Below are 24,483 nucleotides of genomic sequence, written 5' to 3'. Positions count from 1 at the left end.
TGTGAATTTCAACACCAGGGCAGCAGGGAAGGTCCAGGACTGCTCTATTCTTCTGGGTTTGGGCCCAGGACCTGTGTTCAGGAGGTGATAGCACCTTCATGACTATGAGCATCTGACCTCCTGATCAAGAAAACATAGTGATTTTTTTTTTTTAAAGATTTATTTATATATTTTAGAAAGATGGGGGAGAGAGAGAGAGAGCATGTGCACAAACAGGATGGGCAGAGGAAGAGGGACAGAAAATCTCAAGCCAACTCCGTGCTTAGTGCAGAGCCTGACACAGGGCTCAATCCCATGACCCTGAGATCACGACCTGAGCCAAGACCAAGAGTCAGACACTTAATTGACTGTGACACCCAGGCACTCCCAAAACATAGTGATTTTCAAATTAGGCTACCCCATGCACAGCATAAACAATGGTTATTCAGAGATAGAAGCCCATATCCTAGAGAGCACTAAGCATCCACAGGAAAGGTAGAGGAACTGTGGGCCTAGAAGGGACTAGGCATGATGCACACATTTGTGCACAGGGCTGGGGGGAGGGTATGACAAGGGTTCAGGGATGCCGAGAAACCCTGTGTGAAACCCCAGCCCCTCAAACTGCCTTTAATGCTGCTCTGCTGAGGAGATACTGCTTGAATCTTCAGCAAGTCATTGCTAGAGGTGGCTTACTGTGTGTGCTCTAAATGGAAATTGCCTGGATCAAATCCTGGCTCTGCCACTCTCTAGCTGAGGGCTTTGGGCAATGACTTAACTTGTCTGTGCCTCAGTTTCCTCATCTATAACAAGACCATTGTGAGAGTCAATGAGTAGATGGTTGAGAAGAGCATGTGGAACATAGTGAGCCTTGTTTAAATCTGTATTATTATTGCCTATGTGACACTATGGAGGAAAAAAATCTACCTTGAATGCAGTGGTGGAAATTAGAGAATTTGAGGTTAGACAGACCTGGATTTAGATATCAGCCTCAAAATTTGCCACCCATGAAATCATGGGAAAATTTTCTTCTGAGTATTTACACCTATAAAATGTGGATAATTTTAGGAAGCTCAGACATGACCTGTTAAAAAAATATTTAGTATAGTGTATGGAACATATTGGGGCACTCCATAAATAGCAACTCTTCTTGTGAAAAACCATGAATCCTACTCCTAAGGAGCCTCAGCCTAGAAGGGAAGAACTTAATGAGTTAACCACAAAGTAGAAATGCCAAGTGTCCCAAGAGTGAGAGATCTTCAGTTTTAAGGCTGACTCAGTAGGGAGAATCAGTTTCCACTGGGAGGATGAGCCCATGTTCTGCTCAGAGATGGGTGGATTAAGTTTCTCCTCACTTAGACAGTGAGTACACGGTCAAGCTTGGCAAGTGCATGGCACTTACATTGCCATGTCCATCCAGGGCCCCAGTGACACTCAACACCCCTCACAGCCATGTTTTCTGACTCATGACAGAACCACTCAATTTCACTCCACTCCTTCCTCCAGACAGTACCTACTAATCACTTGGGGCTGGAGCCCAGAATAAAACTAAGAGTTTTTGTTGTTGTTGTTGTTGTTGTTGTTGTTTGTTTGTTTTGTTCTGTTTTTTCCCCCTTTGAGTTAAATGTGAAAATGCATCCAAGAAGCATTCCAGGTGAAAACACACAGTTGTGCTCCCAGGTGTGATAAGTTGACTATGGGGAGACCCAGTGATGTTATTGGCCTGGAATGAACAGCATGAGAAGGTTGCAGCAGGATGTTAGTTGAGGAGAAGATATAATAATAACATATAATTATAGATAATATGGACTTTGCATTTACTGTACTCTAGCACTAACTTAGGTGCTTCATATGTAATGCTTCTTCAATTCTAACAACTTTATGAGGTGCATTCTATAATAGTTCCTGTTTCATAGATGGGAACATAGGGCACAGAAAAGTTAAAAAATCTGCTCAGGATGGATGGCTAGTAGATCTGGGATTCAACCCTGAGCAGTATTGTTTCAGAGCCTACTTCTTCACACCTTGCCCCAGACTGCATGTAGATTGGGGAAGATCATGGAAGACCCTGAATAATGGAACTTACAGGCAACAGGGACTCAATCATAAAATAATTTTGAAGGGAGGTGATCTGGTCAGAACCAGGTGATCTGGTCTCCAGATATCAGTGCATGAATAAATCAGATGGGTTTGGAGACAGGGAAACCTTCCTACATAGGAGGAGGATGCCCAGCAAAGGACAGGGAAGGAGGGTTGGGATGTGTGCATATAGTGGGAGCATGAGGCAATATTTGATAGCTGTGGGTGAGCTTCAAGCTAAGAGTCCCACTAGTTAATTACCAGGCCAGAGTTTGGATAAAGCATTGGGATGATCAACTTCTGGAGCCGTAAGAGCTCAGCATGGGAGACTAAGTTGGTTACAAGTCAGGACATTGAAATCCTTTATCAGGGAAGGAGAGACAATAGAATACAGATGTGAAATTTATCTACAGTGTCTTCTTTCAAATATCAATATATTTTTATGAGCTTTATGCAAAAAATATCATGAGGAAATTTGGTAAACACAGGGGAAGTGCAACAGCAGTGTTCTAGGGTAGCAGAGTATCCATGAGATTTGTGATGATGCACTTCTCAGCATCAGTTCCCCTCTGCTGATGGTCACTCTGGACAAAACCAGAGTTTGGGCAGGTTGCATCATCAAGACCATGTCAGTCGGAGTATCATGAGGCAGAGAAACACTTGAGGTCACGTGTCCAGCCTTCATTTTGTGGGAAGAATAATTTCAACATATCCTTCCCAGAGAGAAGAGATTTCTTCTTTAATAAAAGTATAAATAAAGCATAAATAATGTTTTCCTGTGGTAGCTGATGCCAAATATCAAATGACAACCATTAATGCAGAAAGTAAGATCTTATAGGTTAATGAAGTCATGCAGGAGGCTTTGTGGAGGAGGTGGGATCAAGCTGGAGTGGGAGGAGGGTAGGACTTAGCTAAATGACAGGGACATCCTTGATAAGAGATTTGCATGATTATGTGAAGGCAGAAACACAAAGCTTGGTGAAGAAATAATTCAGATCCCATCTGTGGGGTGGAGAGGACAATGTATTCAGTGACTTGAGTGCTCTTTCCCTGCTCTGGAGAGATGGGAGGGTCTCATTGTTCACTCATGGTTGGGGCATTGGCTCCACTTCTGTCCATGATCTTTTCCAAAAAGACTGAGGGCACTGGCCAATGTCATACCCTTCTACTCCAGGATAGGAGAGCAGAGAAAGGACAGGGAGAGGGCAGAGCTCAAAAGTTTCTAAGACCCTTGCAAAAGTTGTGGAACTGAGCAGGCCAGTGCTAAATAGATGGGTGAACTAGGTTTCTTCCAGTTGTCTTTATGTCCTTTATAGGTTCTCTAGCAATTTCTCTTTTATTCAGTTAGCATTTAAGGAAGTCTTTTTGAGAGTCAGTGTATCACAGCTGTGCTAGAGGAAGTCAAAGACAGGAGGGTTTGTTTACATCTGAGTCACCCAAACTAATGATGATTAGCATACTCTTGGGGGCTTGACAGGCTGGTGAATGCAGGAATCAACAGGACAGAATTCCCGGATGAAGGGGAACTGAAGAGGGATGGACACTGAGCATCAACTTAACACAGTGTCTTCTGGTACTCTCCTCATGTCACACACTGGAGGATATGAGGCTTTGCTTTAATTCTAGCCATACTTCTCAAGCATGAGCCTGTGTCAGAATCACCTGGAGAGCTTGTTGTCAAGGTCCTGATTCAGTGGGTCTGAGGTGGGTCCTGAAAGTTTGCATTCCTACCAATTCCTAGGTAATGCTGGCACTGCTGGTTTGGGGACTATCAGGACAATTGCAGAAACCACTGTGTTTCCATGTGCCAGGGTCCAGTGTTCAGGGGAAGGGGTTCCGGTGAGGAGAGAGAGGTAAGGTGGGAGAGGTGGGCAGGTGGGGATTTGAATTCCAGCCCTGCCATCTCTTTCAACGCCAGCTCGATGCCATCCATCTGCTCCTCTACCTTCCTGGAGCTTCATCTTCCTATTTCTGTGAAATACCTGCTTAGCCATTAGCCAGTTCGTGGACTTCTTGTGAGTTATTGTGAGATAACATCACAGAAAAGTGTTCTAAGCTATAAATGGCCATGAAAAGCAAAGATTTGCTGTTAAATCATTTTAAACACTTGCTGCGCTCTGCTCTGCACCCACCCCTCTTCCTTTGCTGGAGACAAGATGATAAACAGGATGCAGATCCTCTTCTCATAGAGCGCCAGTCACTCTTGCATGCCCAGAGGCTGTCCAGCTGCAATGTGAAGTCCAGAGTGTTGTCAGAGCCTTGCATCATTTCACAACATGGGCAGCCCATGCTCTTTGGATTCAGCAGGAGCTCCTCTCTGAAGCCCAGCCTATCAGTTTCCCTGGATGCCTGAGTGTGTTATATTAAGGTTGTGGCATCTGGAGAGCTCTTCAAGCAAAGCTCTGAGACAGCTGAGTCATCAGGGGCTCACGAGAGACAGAAGACCAGGCCTCACTCCCACAGCAGCAGAAAAAATTACTGTTTCCAGGGGGATTCCCTGGGAGTAGCCAGCCCAAGAATAATAATACACTTGTTTGGAAGCTCTGATTAAGTCACTGCAACAGCTAGTTGAAGGGGGAGCTAGGTACTATTTATTGAGTATCTACTGTGTGCCAAAACCAACCTCGGGCCTTTTACATGCATGGATCCCATTTGGCTCTCACAGCATACTGTAAACCTGAACCTTACTCTCACGTTTGAGAAGAAAACACCGTGGTGCACACATTCAAGTGACTTACCTAAGACCACTTAGTGGTTGTGGGGGCAGGGAGAATTTATGGTGAGAGGAACTAACTTGAGTATGGGACCCTCCAAGCTTGACTCTCCCTCCTTCATCCCCTTCATCTCCACCCCTTCCCCCACTTCCTGAGGCAGTGGTGAAGCCATGGGCATTTTAGAGACTATAGAAATTCTGCATGGGGGTCCCCTCAGTTTTGGTTCAGTGGTATGTATTTATGTGGTTTACAGCCATTTAAGTGTACAATAGAGAGGTATATGTCTAATACAAATGGTAAATAAACCCTTGGATTATGTGATAATTAATAAAGAGTAGTGGAACATATGGATACATTGGGGAAAAACTAAATATCTAACAAAAGATACATTGATAACAAAAGATAACAGAAGATACACATTACTAAAAAGAACATGGTGACCAACTGGCTAGTGTGCACCATTACTCAAATGTTACTGGAGACCAGTCAGAGTGCAGGACTACTGCTAGTGCTCATGTGCAGCAGAAAGACGAGAGAGGCTTCCCCTAATTTGACAATAATCCTAAAAATGTACATAATGTTAGTAATACTAAGTTTATTAAATTTCAAAAATAAATAAATCAATCAATCATGCTAGAGCATGGACCAGATAATCTTTCTGTCCTTGTCATAGAAAATTATGTCATGAAATCATTGTGACATATCAAACCAAAAAAACAAACAAAACAAAACAAAAAAAGTAGCAATAAAAGAATTATAGAAGTGTGTCAGACATTTGACTAATATGTTACTTTTCTAGATTTTGTGGGGATTCTTGGTCAGTTTTTTTAAAATTGGTAATTTGTCATGATTTTTTATTCTAAAAATACATCCTGCTATAAAACTGCTTTTGTATCCAAAATGTCTTTTTCTCTTTCTCTTAAAGAATTTCTTACCTGTTGCACAAGCCTCAGGCCTTGGACTGCTGGACCCACTAGGTGGGATGCCCACTGTCTTCCCCTGGGCAGGTGGGGAGGCAGGATTGTACAGTATGGTTACACCTGTTTGGGTGCCTTCTCACTGCTACTTTTTTCCCTTCCCTCTCCCCTGTTGCCAGGATCTTGGTCAATTTTTTTTTTTGACATTTTTTTTTATTATGTTATGTTAATTACCATACATTATGTCATTAGTTTTTGATGTAGTGTTCCATGATTCATTGTTTGCATATAACACCCAGTGCTCCATTCAGTATGTGCCCTCTTTAATACCCATCACCAGGCTGACCCATCCCCCAACCCCCCTCACCTCTAGAACCCTCAGTTTGTTTCTCAGACTCCATAGTCTCTCATGGTTCGTCTCTCCCTCCGATTCCCCCAGTTCATTTTTCCCTTCCTACTATCTTCTCTTTTTTTAACATATAATGTATTATTTGTTTCAGAGGTACAGGTCTGTGATTCAACAGTCTTACCCAATTCACAGTGCTCACCATAGCACATATCCTCCCCAATGTCTATCACACAGCCACCCCATCCCTCCCAACCCCCGACACTCCAGCAACCCTCAGTTTGTTTCCTGAGATTAAGAATTCCTCATATCAGGGAGATCATATGATACATGTCTTTCTCTGATTGACTTATTACGCTCAGCATAATACCCTCCAGTTGCATACACGTTGTTGCAAATGGCAAGACTTCATTCCTTTTGATGGCTGCATAATATTCCATTGTATATATATACCACATCTTCCTTATCCATTCATCTGTCAATGGACATCTTGGCTGTTTCCACAGTTTGGCTATTGTAGACATTGCTGCTATAAACATCGGGGTGCAAATACCCTTTTGGATCCCTACATTTGTATCTTTGGGATAAATACCCAGTAGTGCAATTGCTGGGTCCTATGGTAGCTCTATATTCAACTTTTTGAGGAACCTCCATACTGTGTTCCAGAGTGGCTGCACCAGCTTGCATTCCCACCAACAGTGTAGGAGGGTTCCCCTTTCTCCACATCCTCACCATCATCTGTCGTTTCCTGACTTGTTAATTTTAGACATTCTGACTGGTGTGAGGTGGAATCTCATTGAGGTTTTGATTTGGATTTTCCTGATGCCGAGCGATGTTGAGCACTTTTTCATGTGTCTGTTGGCCATTTGGATGTCTTCTTTGGAAAAATGTCTGTTCATATCTTCTGCCCATTTCTTGATTGAATCATTTGTTCTTTGGGAGTTGAGTTTGATAAGTTCTTTATAGATTTTGGATACTAGCCCTTTATCTGATATGTCATTTGCAAATATTTTCTCCCATTTTCTCGGTTGTCTTTTGGTTTTGTTGACTGTTTCTTTTGCTGTGCAAAAGCTTTTTATCTTGATGAAGTCCCAATAGTTCACTTTTGCCCTTGCTTCCCTTGCCTTTGGCGATGTTTCTAGGAAGAAGTTGCTGCGGCTGAGGTCGAAGAGGTTCCTGCCTGTGTTCTCCTTTAGGATTTTGATGGACTCCTGTCTCACATTTAGGTCTTTCAACCACTTTGAGTCTATTTTTGTGTGTGGTGTAAGGAAATGGTCCAGTTTCATTCTTCTGCATGTGGCTGTCCAATTTTCCTAACACGATTTGTTGAAGAGACTGTCTTTTTTCCATTGGACATTCTTTCCTGCTTTGTCGAAGATTAGTTGACCATAGAGTTGAGGGTCCATTTCTGGGCTCTCTATTCTGTTCCATTGATCGATATGTCTGTTTTTGTGCCAGTGCCATGCTCTCTTGATGATGACAGCTTTGTAATAGAGCTTGAAGTCCGGAATTGTGATGCCACCAGCTTTGCTTTTCTTTTTCAACGTTCCTCTGACTATTCGGGCTCTTTTCTGGTTCCATAAAAATTTTAGGATTCTTTGTTCCATTTCTTTGAAAAAAGTAGATGGTACTTTGATAGGGATTGCATTAAATGTGTAGATTGCTCTACGTAGCATTGACATCTTCACAATATTTGTTCCTCCAATCCACGAGCATGGAATGTTTTTCCATTTCTTTGTGTCTTCCTCAATTTCTTTCATGATATTTTATAGTTTTCTGAGTACAGATCCTTTGCCTCTTTGGTTAGATTTATTCCTAGGTATCTTATGGTTTTGGGTGCAATTGTAAATGGGATTGACTCCTTAATTTCTCTTTCTTCTGTCTTGTTGTTGGTGTATAGGAAGGCCACTGATTTCTGCGCATTGATTTTATATCCTGCCACTTTATTGAATTCCTGTATGAGTTCTGGCAGTTTTGGGGTGGAGTCTTTTGGGTTTTCCACATAAAGTATCATATCATCTGCAAAGAGTGAGTTTGACTTCTTCTTTGACGATTTGGATGCCTTTGATTTCTTTCTGTTGTCTGATTGCTGTGGCTAAGACTTCTAATACTTTGTTGAATAGCAGTGGTGATAGTGGACATCCCTGCCGTGTTCCTGACCTTAGGGGGAAATCTCTCAGTTTTTCCCCATTGAGAATGATAATTGCTGTGGGTTTTTCATAGATGGCTTTTATGATATTGAGGTATGTACCCTCTATCCCTATACTCTGAAGAGTTTTGATCAAGAAAGGATGCTGTACTTTGTCAAATGCTTTTTCTGCATCTATTGAGAGGATCATATGTTTCTTGTTCTTTCTTTTATTAATGTATTGTATCACATTAGTTGATTTGTGGATGTTGAACTAAACTTGCAGCCCAGGGATAAATCCCACGTGGTCGTGGTGAATAATCCTTTTAATGTACTGTTGGATCCTATTGGCTAGTATTTTGGTGAGAATTTTTGCATCCATGTTCATCAAGGATATTGGTTTGTAAGTATCCTTTTTGATGGGGTCTTTGTCTGGTTTTGGGATCAAGGTAATGGTGGCCTCATAAAATGAGTTTGGATGTTTTCCTTCCATTTCTATTTTATGGAATAGTTTCAGAAGAATAGGTATTAATTCTTCAAATGTTTGGTAGAATTCCCCTAGGAAGCCATCTGGCCCTGGGCTCTTGTTTGTTGGGATATTTGTGATGACTGCTTCAATTTCCTTAGTGGTTATAGGTCTGTTCAGCTTTTCTATTTCTTCCTGGTTCAATTTTGGTAGTTGATACGTCTCTAGGAATGCATCTATTTCTTCCAGATTAACTAATTTGCTGGCATAGAGTTGCTCAGAATATGTTCTTATAATTGTTTGTATTTCTTTAGTGTTGGTTGTGATCTCTCCTCTTTCATTCATGATTTTATTTATTTAGGTCATTTCTCTTTTCTTTTTGATAAGTCTGGCTAGGGGTTTATCAATCTTATTAATTCTTTCAAAGAACCAGCTCCTAGTTTCGTTGATCTGTTCTACTGTTCTTTTGGTTTCTATTTCATTGATTTCTGCTCTGATCTTTATTATTTCTCTTCTCCTGCTGGGTTTAGGCTTTATTTGCTGTTCTTTCTCCAGCTCCTTTAGATGTGGGGTTAGGTTGTGTATTTGAGACCTTTCTTGTTTCTTGAGAAAGACTTGTATTGCTATATACTTTCCTCTTAGGACTGCCTTTGCTGCATCCCAAAGATTTTGAACAGTTGTGTTTTCATTTTCATTTGTTCCCATGAATTTTTTTAATTCTTCTTTAATTTCCTGGTTGACCCATTCATTCTTTAGTAGGATGCTCTTTAGCCTCCATGTATATGAGTTATTTCCGACTTTCCTCTTGTGATTGAGTTCTAGTTTCAAAGCATTGTGGTCTGAAAATATGCAGGGAATGATCCCAATCTTTTGGTACCAGTTGAGACCTGATTTGTGAGCTAGGATGTGATCTATTCTGGAGAATATTCCATGGGCACTAGAGAAGAGTGTGTATTCTGTTGCTTTGGGATGGAATGTTCTGAATATATCTGTGAAGTCCATTTGGTCCAGTGTGTCATTTAAAGTCTTTATTTCCTTGTTGATCTTCTGCTTAGATGATCTGTCCATTTCAGTGAGGGGGGTGTTAAAGTCTCCCACTAGTATTGTATTGTTGTCAATGTGTTTCTTTGCTTTTGTTATTAATTGGCTGCTCCCATGTTAGGTGCATAGATATTTACAATTGTTAGATCTTCTTGTTGGATAGACCCTTTAAGTAGGATATAGTGTCCTTCTTCATTTCTTATTACAGTCTTTGGCTTCAAATCTAATTTGTCTGATATAAGGATTGTCACCCCAGCTTTCTTTTGGTGTCCATTAGCATAGTAAATGGTTTTCCACCCCTTCACTTTCAATCTGGAGGTGTCTTTGTGTCTAAAATGAGTTTCCTGCAGACAGGCATATGGATGGGTCTTGTTTTTTAATCCAATCTGATACCCTGTGTCTTTTGATTGGGGCATTTAGCCCATTTACATTCAGGGTAACTATTGAAAGATAGGAATTTAGTGCCATTGTATTGCTTGTAAGGTAACTGTTACTGTATATTGTTTGTGTTCCTTTCTGGTCTATGTTGCTTTTAGGCTCTCTCTTTGCTTAGAGGACCCCTTTCAAGATTTCTTGTAGGGCTGGTTTTGTGTTTGCAAATTCCTTTAGTTTTTGTTTGTCCTGGAAGCTTTTTATCTCTCCTTCAATTTTCAATGACAGCCTAGCTGGATATAGTATTCGTGGCTTCATATTTTTCTCATTTAGTGCTCTGAATATATCCTGCCAGTCCTTTCTGGCCTGCCAGGTCTCTGTGGATAGGTCTGTTGCCAATCTAATGTTTCTACCATTGTAGGTTACAGATCTCTTCTCCCGAGCTGCTTTCAGGATTTTCTCTTTGTCTCTGAGACTCGTAAGTTTTACTATTAGATGTCGGGGTGTTGACCTATTTTTATTGATTTTGAGGGGGGTTCTCTGTGCCTCCTGGATTTTGATGCCTTTTTCCTTCCCCAAATTAGGGAAGGTCTCTAGTATAATTTGTTCCAATATACCTTCTGCCCCTCTCTCTCTTTCTTCTTCTTCTGGGATCCCAATTATTCTAATACTGTTTTGTCTTATGGTATCATATATCTCAAATTCTGCCCTCATGATCCAGTAGTTGTTTATCTCCCTTTTTCTCAGCTTCTTCATTTTCCATCATTTGGTCTTCTATCTCACTGATTCTCTCTTCTGCCTCATTTATCCTAGCAGTTAGAGCCTCCATTTTTCATTGCACCTCATTAATAGCCTTTTTGATTTTGACTTGGTTAGATTTTAGTTCTTTTATTTCTCCAGAAAGGGTTTCTCTAATAACTTCCATGCTTTTTTCAAGCCCAGCTAGTGTCTTTAAAATCGTCATTCTGAACTCTAGTTCTGACATCTTACTAATGTCCGTATTGATTAGGTCCCTGGCAGTGGGTACTGCCTCTTGTTCTTTTTTTTTGAGGTGATTTTATCCATCTTGTCATTTTGTCCAGAGGAGAATAGATGAATGATAGATCAAAATGCTAATTTTGTATATTTTTCTGGGTAACAACGACCTCAGAAAAGTGTACACTAAACAAATCAGAAGAGACCTGAAACCAGGGGAAAAGAAAGGGAAAGAAAGAAAAAAGAAAAAAAAAAGATTTAAAAAAAAAATCAGAATGTGATCAAATATGATCAGGCTGGTGCACAGATCAGTGCCACACACTAGATTTTGGCATATTTTGGTCTGTTAGAAGAAAGTGCCTCCCAAAATTTTAAAGAAAGAGAAGCTTATATATGTACATAAATAAGGGTAAATAATGTACATAAATAAGGGATGGAATATGAGTGTAACAATGAAAATTATAAAAGATTTTATAGAAGGAATTGATAAGAAGTTTTTGAAAAAAGAAAGAAGAGGAATTTAAAAAAAAGGGGGGGAGAGAATGTGATCAGGCAGGAGACTAGAACATGCCATACACTAGAGATTTAGGGTATATTTTGGTCTGTTAGAAGAAACTGTATCCCAAAATTTTAAAGAGAGAACAACTTATATATATACCAAAAATAAGGTTAACTACTATGAAGGGATAGACTATGACTCTAAAAATGAAAAATGAAAAAGATTTTTTAAAAAGGATTGATAAGATGTTGGTTGAAAAAGGGGAAAAAAATTGAAAAAAAAAGAAGAAAAAAAAAGAAAATTAGAAAAATTATCTTCGAAAGACTAAAGAATCATGGGAAAAAAGCCATGAATTCTATGTGCAGTATTTCCCTAATGCTGGAGTTCTGCCATTCTCATTGATCAGTAAACTTGGTCTTGGCTGGCTGTTCTTGTTGATCTTCTGTGGGAGGGGCCTGTTGCAGTGGTTCTCAAATGTCTTTGCTGGAGGCGGAATTGCCCCGTCCTTGCCGGGTCTGGGTAAGTCATCTGCTTGGGTTTGGTCTCGGGAGCTTTTGTTCCCTGCAAGCTTTCTGTACAGCTTTGGAGGATGAGAGTGAAAATGGCGGCCTCCCAATCTCTGCCCCAGAGGAGCGGATAACTTGGGGCCCCACTCCCCAGTGAGCCCCCAGAGAAAAGCAGTCAATCACTCCCGTCTCCCCAGTCTCGGCCACACTCCGTGCTCACCTGGCTGTGACCGAGTGTTTCTATCTCTGGCACCGAACCCCATGTGGAGTCTCCAAACCCAGCAGAGTCCTTTGGTGCACTCCTGCACTGCTCCTCCCAGGGGAGGAAGGGAAGTCTCCCCATATCTGCCACTTGTTGGGTCCCTGCTGGAGGTGCAGTGGCCCGACTGTGCATGGTTTATGGCAACCCCAAGCTGAGAGCCCGCTCCTCAGCTCCGTCTCTGCAGCCGGCTTCCCCACTCCGATACCTGGGAGTTCTGCCGCACTCAGGCACCCCCAGTCTTTCTGTGACCCCGAGGGTCCTGAGACCACACTCTCCCAGCGAGGGTTCCACCCCCCACTTAGCCACTGGAGCGATGTCCCTCAGTAGAGCCGACTTCTAAAAGTTCTGATTTTGTGCTCTGCTGCTCTATCACTTGCCGGTAGCGGCTGAGGGATGCTCCCTCTCCCCGTGGTCTATCTTCCCGAATATCGCCTCAGGTTCACCCTCTCTGCATGTCTTACCTTCCAGAAAGTGGTCGCTTTTCTGTTCAGAGAGTTGCTGCTATTCTTTTCTTGGATCTCCTGTTGAGTTCATAGGTGTTCAGAATGGTTTGATCCTATCTAGCTGAATTCCTGGGATCAAACGAAATTAGGTCTCCTACTCCTCTGCCATCTTGGTCCTCCAATACCCTGGTCAATTCTTACAGGCCCCTGTGGCTTCCTCATGGAATTTCCTGTGGTCCCCATTATAACATCAGGGTAATTAATCTAAATGCATTAAAGGTACTCATATGTATTTCTGTCTCTTCAATTAGACTGTGAATTCCTTAAGGGCAGTGATGGTGTCTTACTCACTTTTCTGTTTTCAGAAGCAAGCCTGGTTCTTGGCACCTAATAAGCACACAATCAATGTGAATCTCATCTATTTAAGCTGATTCTAGGGAGGTGTCCAAAACTACAGATAAGATGGAGTATTTGTCAGTAAGGTGCATACACTGGTGCAGAAAGCAGAGCTTTCTCCGAGGTGAACAAATGACAGCAACTTCCCTCTAAGGACTTTGGGAACCCAGGATAATAGGAGGGTGGACCAGTTGTCTTGTAAATGTACCTTCAAGTTCTTGATGTGGCAGAGTTTGACTAACTGTTCACCAAAGTGATTCCTTATCCTTTCAGACACAAAGCAAAATCCCATCCTCCTTTGCAATTACCTATGGAGATGTGGCAGAGTCTTGGCTAGTAGAATATGAGCAGAAAAAGAATTGGCTTGCACAATTGTGGAGGCTTGGGGAGTCCAAAATCTAATAGGAGAGGCTGGCTGACTAGAAGCTCAGGAAAGAGCTAATGTTGCAACTCAAGTCCAAAAGCCTCTGCTGCAGAATTCCCTCTTGTTTGGAGGCAGTTAGTATTTGTTCTACTCATGCCATCAACTGATCAGATGAGGGCCACCCACATGGTACATAATCTGCTTTACTCCAAGTCCATTGATTTAAATTTTAATCTCATCCAAAAAACACTTTACAGAAACATCCAGAGTAATGTTTGACCATATCTGGGCACTGTGGCCCAGTCAAATTAACACATAAAATTAACCATCACAAATCCATTCCTTATCAACTTGGCACATATGCATATCCTTAAACTAAACTTAATCTACAGATAAACACAATAACAAAGTAATAACTCTGCCTAAAATGATATAACTACTGTGTGTATAAGCAAAAGCACTAGCTCTCTCCCTAGAAGAGAATGCAAAGTCTTTGGGTGATTTTCACCCTTCTCCTTGATATTCCATAACTAATAGCACAATATAAAATAAACAACTCTTAAATACAAGTCAATATATCTTATGTTACATGATAAAGAGATAAGAGAGAAAAGAAAACAGAGATATTGTACACATACACCCATATTTATTACAAATAAAGGAAGAGATACTCATGACAATTACAGTCTTTGTTTCTTTAACTGGTCACCTGGTGGTAGTTGGTATTTATAACTATCTTCCACTACCCATTCCATATTCCCTTTGTCTTCAGCAAGCACTTCAGATGGTTGTCATTCTTTACCTGATGGGATGACCCACACTAACATTCTTGAAGAGTCTGGACCATTAGCAGTCCTACCTGAGTCGAGTTGCAGTTTTTAATTGACCTTAACCACAGGGCATGGTGATACTAAGAGACATACTCTTCCTTACCTGAAGTAGCAGTCCAAATTTCCCTTGGTAGTCAGGATCAGTCACTCCAACCTACAATGTAAGTCCCTTCTTTGTCTATTGATTCAGAGGCATGAGGAGTCCAGAGTGGCAGGTGGCAGTCTTAACTTGCAGTTCAATCAAATTATCATTGTGTCTTCTGGTGGAAGCATTCCTCCATTTGGAACTAAGACCCCTAGGCCAATAGAAAATAAGATTGTGGGGACAAGAAGCAAAAATTTTGCAGGTGGGTCACTAGTGGTAATAGTGATTAATGTCAGTCCCATTTTTATCCCCTGATTCCTGAACTTAAAACATAAGAAAGTGTGCATTTACAGATGGGCTTCTTTTCCCTTTCTCTCTTTTGCCAGCTGAAAGGAGATCATGAGGCCACACAGGTGTCATAGGAAGTAAGGAGCCTGGGTCTAGAAAGGACCACAAAGAAGACATCCCGCAGTCCAGAAACACCCAAATGGATATTTTGAGAGTGTTATTGGCAGAAAAATAACCCCCTTGAGATATCCACATCCTAATCCCCAACACCTGTGGACATGTTACCATCTGGCAAAAGGGAGTTTGCTGATGTGATTAAGTTAAAGATCTTGAGATGGGAAGAATATTCTGGATTATCCAATGGCCCACCATAATTGTAAGGATCCTTCCAAAGGAAAGAGGGGTGCAGGAGGCTGAGAGTCAGAGGAGATGTAAACTGTGAAGCAGAGGTGGAGTGAGGCAATGACTGGCTTTGAAAGTGGAGGAAGGGGCCATGAGCCAATGAATGCTGGCAGCATCTAGAAGTTGGACAAGGCCAGGAAATGGATTTTCCCCAGATCCTCCAGAGGAATGCAGCCCTGAGGACACCTAGATTTAAGCCCAGTGAGGCCTATGCCAGATTTCTGTCCTCCATAACTATGATAATTTGTGTTTTAAACTAACTTTAACATTTTGTTATAGCAGCAATAGGAAACCGACACAGTACATGATTAATAAATTGTATTAAACTATTGATATGTTGGAGCTGTTTGATTAAGCAGTTAAGCTAATGTAAACAAAATACTCAGTAACTAAGAAATACAGTTCCCACATTTGGATAGTGAGATTGAAAAGCATTACACTCACTTTCTCCTCTTGAGACCAACTGCCCTTTTAGACCAGCCTCTAGACCTGCCTTACTCTTGAGTCCCTGGTTCCCATTCTCTGCTCTTGGGTGCACACATGGCCTAGCAGGCCCTCGGTGTGGCATTTCAGCAGCAATGTCTCACTTAATACTCCTGCTAGAAACAAGCAAGTTGGAAGGTGTCAAAGCTGAATTTGTCTAATGCTTTAATTGGTGCTTATTCTAGACAGTTCATTTAAAAGTCCCCAGCTTCTGCCAGATGTACAATCAAGCTGACCTGACAAGAGAATCTGTGCTATGACAGAGTGATGTGCCAATTAAAGGGCTCCTGCTCTCCCCAGCTCTGAATTAATGTGTTTATGTCACTCAGATGTCACTTCTGGAAACTTCTGTCCCAGGACCTAGTAGATGATCAATACACACTTGTTGAGTGAATGAATGGCTCAGTGGAGAACTTGAGAAGCTGGAAGAGCCAGATTTCAGTTGGTTTAAGACACATCCAGGATCTGAAAAACTTCTGCCCTGGAGAGCCAGGTGAGGTTTCACAGGTTCCCAGTATGTGAGGGTGTAGCTTAAGGTGGCTGGGGAAGTTTTATAACGAGGAATTAAAAAGCAGCCTGGATGTTCTATGTGCCACCAACATGTCAGAAGGGCTGGAAGCCCAGTGTATGTCCTCTGCAGGTGTCATGCCTTCCCAAACATTGAATAGAAGAGCCCTAGTAAGGCCAGGTGCTCTCAGGAGTCCCTGTTCCCTGCAGGTGATGTGTGAATGGCAGGTAGTAGCATGGGTATCAGTCAGACAGACCTGGAATGCAAATCCCACCCCAGCCATCACTTGCAAACTGTATAATTCCAAGCAAGCTGCCTAGTTTCTCCAAGCTCCAGTTTCCTCATATGTAAAATGAGGTTATGTACCTACTTCTTTGGATTGTTCTGAGGTTTAAATCACATTAAATTGCTTAGCCTAGTGCCTGGCACTCAGTAATGTTTCAATGCCTCCTCACTCACATTGCCTGGCCCTTGTGTTCCCTTTGTTGGGCCTCTGTCTCTCTCCAAGGTTGTCCTAAGCACAGGAACCCTACTCTGGGAGAGGCCTTTCCCAATACCAGAGCAATCCTTCTGTGTATGTAGTTGAGGAGACTAAGATCCTGGAGCCAGGGCCCTGCAGACAGCTGACACATGGGGTAGAACCCAGCCTCACCGCCCCAGGAGGTGCTGGTCTTTGTACCACACTTCTCCTTCCTCCCTGGAGCCTGCCATTTTCCTCATGGCTTGGGGTGCATGCTCTTCCCATAGGGGTGTAATTTGGACAGTAAGAAGCCAGAGGAGGACTCAGTTGAGACCGCCCCTGTGTATGACGTTCTCTCCAGGTTAGAGAGCAGGGTCCCAGAGTGCGCTGGCCTGGAACAACGACATCAAGTGTGAAGAAGCTGGAGAACCCTTAGGGCCTTTCTGGTACGGCTAGAGACATTAAGGATTTGGTAAATGACCTAAAGAAAGGAAATTGCAGTGGTGGGCATCTCTCCTGATATATCCTTCTCTCTGGAAATGTGGAAGCCAAACCGTGATGTAGCACTAATGTGTTCATCCAGCTACTGCTTGGTTCAGTCACATTAATCACTGTGAGTCCCAAGAGGCAGGGAGAGGAATCAAGTGCTCAGACCTTGGAGATGGGCTCCTCAGCCACCTCCGTGCATCTTGAACAAGCTCACGCAGTGACATGTACAACTATTTCTTCTAGTGCATGCAATATTGTTCATAGAAAATCTCTAGGGTCACAGTTTCTGTGTTCCTTTTGGCCTTACCTCCAGCCAGGAAGTGACTGCATTGCAATGTAGTTTATGTCCCTCCCTCAGCATCCTCTGTAAGTTCTATGTTATCTGGAAATTCATTTTTGTGTTTATCATGTACTAATTGTGCTTTTATAATGACAGAAAATCTAAGAGTTGGGATCATTAGTGAATTTCCTTAAGTTTTTAGACTATCCATATCCAGTTCCCAAAGCTGTACAAACAGATGCTTGGGTGTGTTCCTTCATTCAGAGCAAAGAAAGGATTGTTCTTCTAATTGACACTTGAAGTGGGTGGCCCTTTGGGTCCTTGCACAGAATTCTCTCCATTCATTCAATCAATCCTTCAGCAAATTTGCACTGTTTGCTCCTTGCCAGGCACTGTGCAAAGTGCTGAGCATGAAAAGATGAAGGAGATCCTCCCTCCCTTCCCTGGAAGAGCTCACAGTGCAGCCTGGAGACAAAAATGCAAGCAATTTGCAAATAAACAAGGGGGTAGCTGCTGCAGGGGAGAAGAAAGAAGCAGGAGCTAGGAGGCCAGGGAAAGGAGTGGTTAAAGATTCCTCCTGGGCTGGGGAGCAGGGTAAGGAAAGCTTTGTGAAAGAGAGCTTGAACTATGAATGTAGAAGAAAAACTCACTAAAGGAAGACAGTGGGGTGGAAAAGAGCCTCTTGGCTGGGGAAGAAAGTCGTCACTAATTTAGCACACGTTTCCTGAGCATCTACTATGTGCTTTGAGCTGTGCAGAGTGCTGGTGTTACAAATGTCAATAAGACCTGGAAAGCACCCTGGACTGGGGAGACAGGGCACTACCTCTGGAAACTGCAGGCTGTATCAGTGGAGAACAGCAGACAGGGAGGGTCAGGGAGGACCTCACTGAGGAGGAGACATCTCTGCAGAGTCCTGGTAGATGCTGATCAAGATAATGAAAGTGCAGGATATGGAAGGTGAGGGATACCACAAGGAGCTCTGGCAGAAAGGGAAGGCGCCAGACAGAGAATGGTAAAAGGAGCTAGAAACACAGGCAGCGAACAGAATTGTGGGTTTCACCATGAAGGCAATAGAGAGCTTTAGAAGGAGCTTAAGCGAAGATATGTTACAGCCTGGTTTTCCTTTTAATGGTGACAGTGGTAACAACCAAAAGGTACCAGACTTAGTCAGGCTCTAGACTGGGGCTTTTAGGACCCAGCTGTCTGCAGTGTAGAGAATGTATGGGAGGGAGACTGGGAGAAATAGTGAGAGACAGGGGAGCAGCTCTGCCATCAAGGTGGAGGAGCGGAAGGGCTAGCCTGTAGAGTGCCACCCACAGAACGCCACCACTAGCTGCAGGGAAAGAGAGCAAAGTGCCAGAGCCAAAGATTAGACAGTGGAGCGTCACTGCGAGTGGGACCCTGAGGGTGGTGGGTGGGAAGCGTGGGGAAGAGAATTAGCTTTCTGACACGCTGCCTTTGAGAGGCTATGGGCCTCCTGGGGGTGATGTCTACTACACAATTCTCAGCTCCTTTAGTTCTACAACAACCCCTCGGAGGTCAGCCAGGTGATCTGCTGACAGACGTCCTGCTCCTACTGGGTAAAGTGGGGGCTTAGGAGAGAGGAAAACTTTGTAAGGATTGCTGTGGAAAATGTCCGGAAGGCTTATGCACGCACTGACCACTCATAGGTAAAGCTGCCCGCAGGTCTTTGAAAAGCTGACCCCCTGGAGTCCATGAGGTCCCTGTTCAGCTGCCACTTCCTCTGAGAAGCCTTCCCTGCTAGCATGACTAACCATCCTGTATGCCTGCCCTCATGGCCCAGGATGCTGTACTTTCACTGCTGACACAGGATGAGCCTGGGCACCCTGGAATGCTGGTCAACCTCCTTGACCCCTCTATCTTTGTATAATGGAAGCACCCCCACACTGTTAATCTCTCTCATTTTGTTACTCTGTTACTTTCCTTTATAGAAATTAGCACAAGTCCATCCAAAAAATGTAATGTCTGTCTCTCTCAGCTCTGTGTTCCCAGCATCTAGTCCTTGCCTGGCATGTGGGTGACATTCAGTACACATTTATACAATAAATAAATAAACCACTCAAACTTCCCCAAAACGTCGTGCTTTCTGTGCCTCCATGACTTCGCTGATGTCATTCTTTCTTCCTGGAATGCTTTATCCCATCTTCTCCCTTGAAAAACTCCTCTTTGTTTCTTGACAACACAGCTCAAATATCAGCTCCTCTCCATCCCCAGGAACAGTGTCCTGAAACCCAGGTGCCCTGTATAATGTTTATTGAATAAATGACTCTACATTTATCTCTGTAAATGTCAGCTTTATTGGCTTTAGCCCATCTTTTTAAAATTATTTTTGAGTCCTTATTTTGTGATCCAATCTATTAGTGACCCATAACAGGCTATGTCATCCACAATTAAATAAGTGTGCACTCTCTGTATTCATCCTGTTCATATCCGTCTAAAATACATTGTGCAGAACAGGGCTGATAAATGTCATTTGCCATGTAGTTTGGGAAAACAAATGAGTGTGACCTGACCAAACTAGAGGGTTGGCAGCAGGGACTTGAACAGATAAATTTGGGTCCTTCTGTCCCTAGATTTCTTTTCCCTCTCTGCCCCCACAGTATCCCTGCTCATCACAATCTGTATATCCTTAAAAGACACCAATTCCATGACGTCTCCTTAGTTCTCCAGAACCAAACATAATATTCCTTCACCTTAGAGCTCTTCAGGCACTTAGCTTGCTTTGTTCATTCATTCAATAAATATGTATTGAGAATCTTATAATTTCACAGGCACTGTACTATACTTTAAGTCACAAAGAACTATGAGTCGAGCTTTATCCTATGTTATATTCGTTACATACTTGTCTTAATCCCCACTCTATCACTTATGGTTTGGGCAAGGTATGAAGAATCTCTGAACCTTAGTTTACTTATCTACAAAAATAAGGATAATATAATTTGTTTTGCATAGTTCTGCAGGTTACATGATATTATGAAGCACCTAGCACAGAGTATGTGATAGACGTCTAACAATTTCTTATCCCCCTCCCTCTACACACTAGACTGTAGAAGAAAAGGGGTGCCTGCTGTGCTGACTCTCTTCTTGCTTCCTTGGTGCATCCAGCTGGGTCCTCGATTTGCACATGTTCATTTGGGTGGAGTGGAGTTGGAGGTGGGGGTGCCATCCCTAGAAGTTGGCTGTCTTGCCTTCCCAGAGCAGAAGTGACTGCACCTGGCCCTCAGACACCAGCTTCAGGCCCCCCTCACAGTCTGGGCTATGGTCCTCTTGGAGCAGGTTCACTGTGTCTTATCTCCAAGGGCATGCAGAGCTTCACTAGGTACAGGCTGGCTTGCACAAGCATAGTACCTCTAAGCTAAGGGTGTGAGTGGGAGTCCTGGGCTTTGGGGGATAGTGAGGTTACCATGTCCTCATGAGATGTCCTGTGAGGACCCCCCAGTCTATGGGAATGTCACCAAACCCCTGACCTGTTTTCTTCTTCCTCTTTCTCTCTATTTGTCTCTGCTTTCTCTTTCCTTCTTTCATGCCCTTCTTTCCTACCCTCTTCTGTCTCTTGTTTGCCTTCCCACTTTATTTTTGTGCTTCCCTGTTCCTCACTCCATTGCGCCCTCCACTGTGGCCCCATTCTATTCCCTGGCTCCAGCTCTCCTTACCTCTTCCTCTGTCCCAACCTTTTGGAGTCCACCAAATATTTATTTCACTTAAAAACTGTGCCTTACACCATACTAAGTACTCTGCAGAGCAAACACAAAAAAACAAGCTTTCCCCAGTTTTAGAAAGCTCACTATCTTTCTGCAAATTACGGCACCTTCTTTTCCTTTGGACCAGCGAGTACCAGTCTCTCTGCTCTCCTATATCTTCCTCTTCCCTTCTGCTCCTCTCCCACTTTTTGTCTCCTCTATTCCTTGCTGCTCTGTGTTTTGAAATGTCATTAGAATTCTATAAAAGAAATCTTCCTCATGTACTACAAAGCTGGTTCTCTGCTAATATCATTGAGCTTGATATACATGCATTTAGTGGAAGTAAAAAGCTATTTAATTAAATAAATTATGAAAAATTTACAACAAAGCCTTGAATTTCATACAAACCATTCAGAATGAATACTAAATCTGTTGGCAGCACGCAGCAAACATCCTTGGGCATGTTTTTTAAAGCCTGGAAAATTAAGGGACATTAAAATACTTTGTCTTTTTGATATACACAATTTTCTTCACCTCCACTGTGTCCCACCATAAATAAAAGAACATACAATATTGTTTAGGCAGCCAGTTGATATGTAAAGACATTGCATTAACGACTCTACAAGTATTTACTTTATTTCACTGCCAGCTCACAATGATTCTGAAATGAGGGCGTGGGATTTCTGTTTCCTTAGTCTAAGGAGTCAGGCAGAGATTTCTCTGCCTGGAACCTAGAACCTCTGTGGGAATTATTCTCCTCTGTTGGGAGTCTCAGGACAGGAAGGAGGACACTACAGTGAAATCACCAGTAAAAGAGGAAACTGAAGTAGTCTGGGCCCATTCTGGTGAAGGGTCAGCTGAAATGGGCAAATCCCTTATGGAAGGGGGGTGCTAGAGGTAAAAAATTCACATGCTAGGGATGTGGCAACTTAGCAAAAGGGGAATGACAAGCCCTGAGATTCCACCTTTTCAGACACCTTTCAAATACTGCCTCAGACCCTGCCTTCCCTCTCCTGCCCCCACCAAGCACATACTTTGTGGTTCACCAAACTATTGAAGTTCCTTGACCATGCCATGATACTTTATTTCTCCATGCCTTTGCACCAGGTGTTTTCTCCTCCAAAAATGCCCTTTTCCTCTGATCTGCCCATCACATCTTTTTTATTCTTGAAGACTCAGCTCTGGAGTCACCTTTATGAAATCATCCCTCAATCTTGCCTCCTTTGTGCCCTCACTGGACCCTACACGCATCTTGCTTACAATCTCAGTCACTCTGAATATTTTATGATTTTATGCTTCTGCTCTCTTACTATACTATACACTATACACAAAATTAAAATGACCATTGACTTAAACCTTAAAGCTAAATCATAAAGCCTTCAGAGAAAACACAGGAAATTATTTTTGAAACTTGATGGTAGTTAAAGATTTTTAAAAAAAGGTTAGTGCTCGCTTCGGCAGCACATGTACTAAAAAAAAAAAACGGTTAAAGAAAGCAATATACATTAAAATACTAAATTTGACCTTACTAAATTTAAATTTTTTATCCATCAAGATAAACTATTAAGAAAATGTATAGACAAATGACAGAAAAAGAGAAAATATTCATAAAATATATATCTAATAAAGGACTAGTGGCTAGGATATTTAAAGAACTCCTACAAGTCAGTAATACAGAGACAATCAACCTAGTAGAAAGGAGGCAATATAAACAGACACTTCCCAGACAAAATATATTCTTTATCAAAAAAGCACATGAAACAAACCACAGTCTGGGAGAAAAAGCTTTGCAAAGCACATTGGTAGTAAAAGCAGCAACAACAACAAAAAAAACATATACAAAATGCACAAAATACTTTTAAAATTTAACAATAAGGAAACAAGCAACCCAATTAAAAATAAGGAAAATTTCTTTTTTTTTTTTTATTTTTTAAAGATTTTCTTTATTTATTTGACACAGAGAGAGGCAGGGAGAGAGGGAACACAAGCAGGGGGAGCAGCAGAGGGAGAAGCAGGCTTCCCACGGAGCAGGGAGCCCGATGCGGGGCTCGATCCCAGGACCCTGGGATCAGGACCTGAGCTGAAGGCAGATGCTTAATGACTGAGCCGCCCAGGCGCTGCCCCAAAATAAGGAAAAATTCTGATCAGATCTCACCAAAGAAGATACACGGTTGTCAAATAAACATATGAAAAAGCACACAGCATCATATGTGATGAGAGAATTTCAAACTAAACAACAACTACAATTATTACACTGGCTAAAATCCAAAACACTGACAGCACCAAATTCTGGTGAGGATGTGAAGCAACAGGAGAGATCACTCATTGCTGGTGGGAATACAAAATGGTGCAGCCACTTCGGAAGGTAGTTTGGCAGTTTCTTTCAAAACTAAACACATGCTTACTATATGATCTAGCAATCACACTCTGGTATTTACCCCGATGAGTTGAAAACATGTCCACACAAATATCTGACACAAATGTTTATAGCAGCTTTATTCATAATTGCCAAAACTTGGAAGTAACCAAGATGTTCTTCAATAGCTGAAAGGATAAACCAACTGTGGTAAAAGAAAGCTATTTAGTAATAAAGAACAATGAACTATCAACTCATAAAAAGATGTGGACTAACCTTAAATAAGCATAATTCTAGGTGAAAGACACCAATGTGAAAGGCCTCCAGACACTGGAAAAGTCAAGGAAACGGATTCTCCTTTTAGAACCTTCAGAAGGAACACAGCTCTGCTGATCCATTTTATACTTCTGACCTCCTCCACTGAAGATAATACTTTTCAGTTATTTTAAACCACGACATTTATGGCAATTTTTTTATAACATCAATAGGAAACTGATACATAGATAATGGATAAGAAAACTGAGAAGTGAGGGAATGATGAGGAAAAGATGGAGGAAGCAAGTGAAGAAAGGTAAGATGTGTGTGCTTGATGAAGTCGAAGGATAAAGCAGTCCCAGTTCCTGTTCATCCCTGGGTAGTTCTTATGAACTAGTGTGTGGTGCCAAGTTTAACATTCCAATCTCTGAAGAAGACTTTGATATCCATCCACTTCATTCACATCTCACTAAGAAGTTCTAAATGGAGGGTCCTTCCAGCACAGAGATACTGTCATATTTAGACTAACCAAGATGGGACATCCAAATTGGAAAGAAAGAAGTAAAATTACCATTGTTAGCAGATAACATAATCATGTACGTAGAAAACCCTAATGATTCCACCAAAACCAAACCAAAACAAAACAAAACAAAAAAGCCCCAAAACTTCTGGAGATAATAACAGTTCAACAAAGTTTCAGGGTACAAATCAACATGCAAAAATAAGTTGTACTTCTATATACTAGCAATGAATAATCTAGAAAGGAGATCAAGAAAACAATTCATCTACAATAGTAGGGAAAGGATGAAATATTTAGGGATAAATTTAACTAAGTTAGTAAAAGACTTTGTTACTGAAAACT

Source organism: Halichoerus grypus, chromosome 11 (assembly GCF_964656455.1).
Source record: "Halichoerus grypus chromosome 11, mHalGry1.hap1.1, whole genome shotgun sequence".
Taxonomy (NCBI): domain Eukaryota; kingdom Metazoa; phylum Chordata; class Mammalia; order Carnivora; family Phocidae; genus Halichoerus; species Halichoerus grypus.
This window is presented reverse-complemented; position numbering follows the sequence as displayed.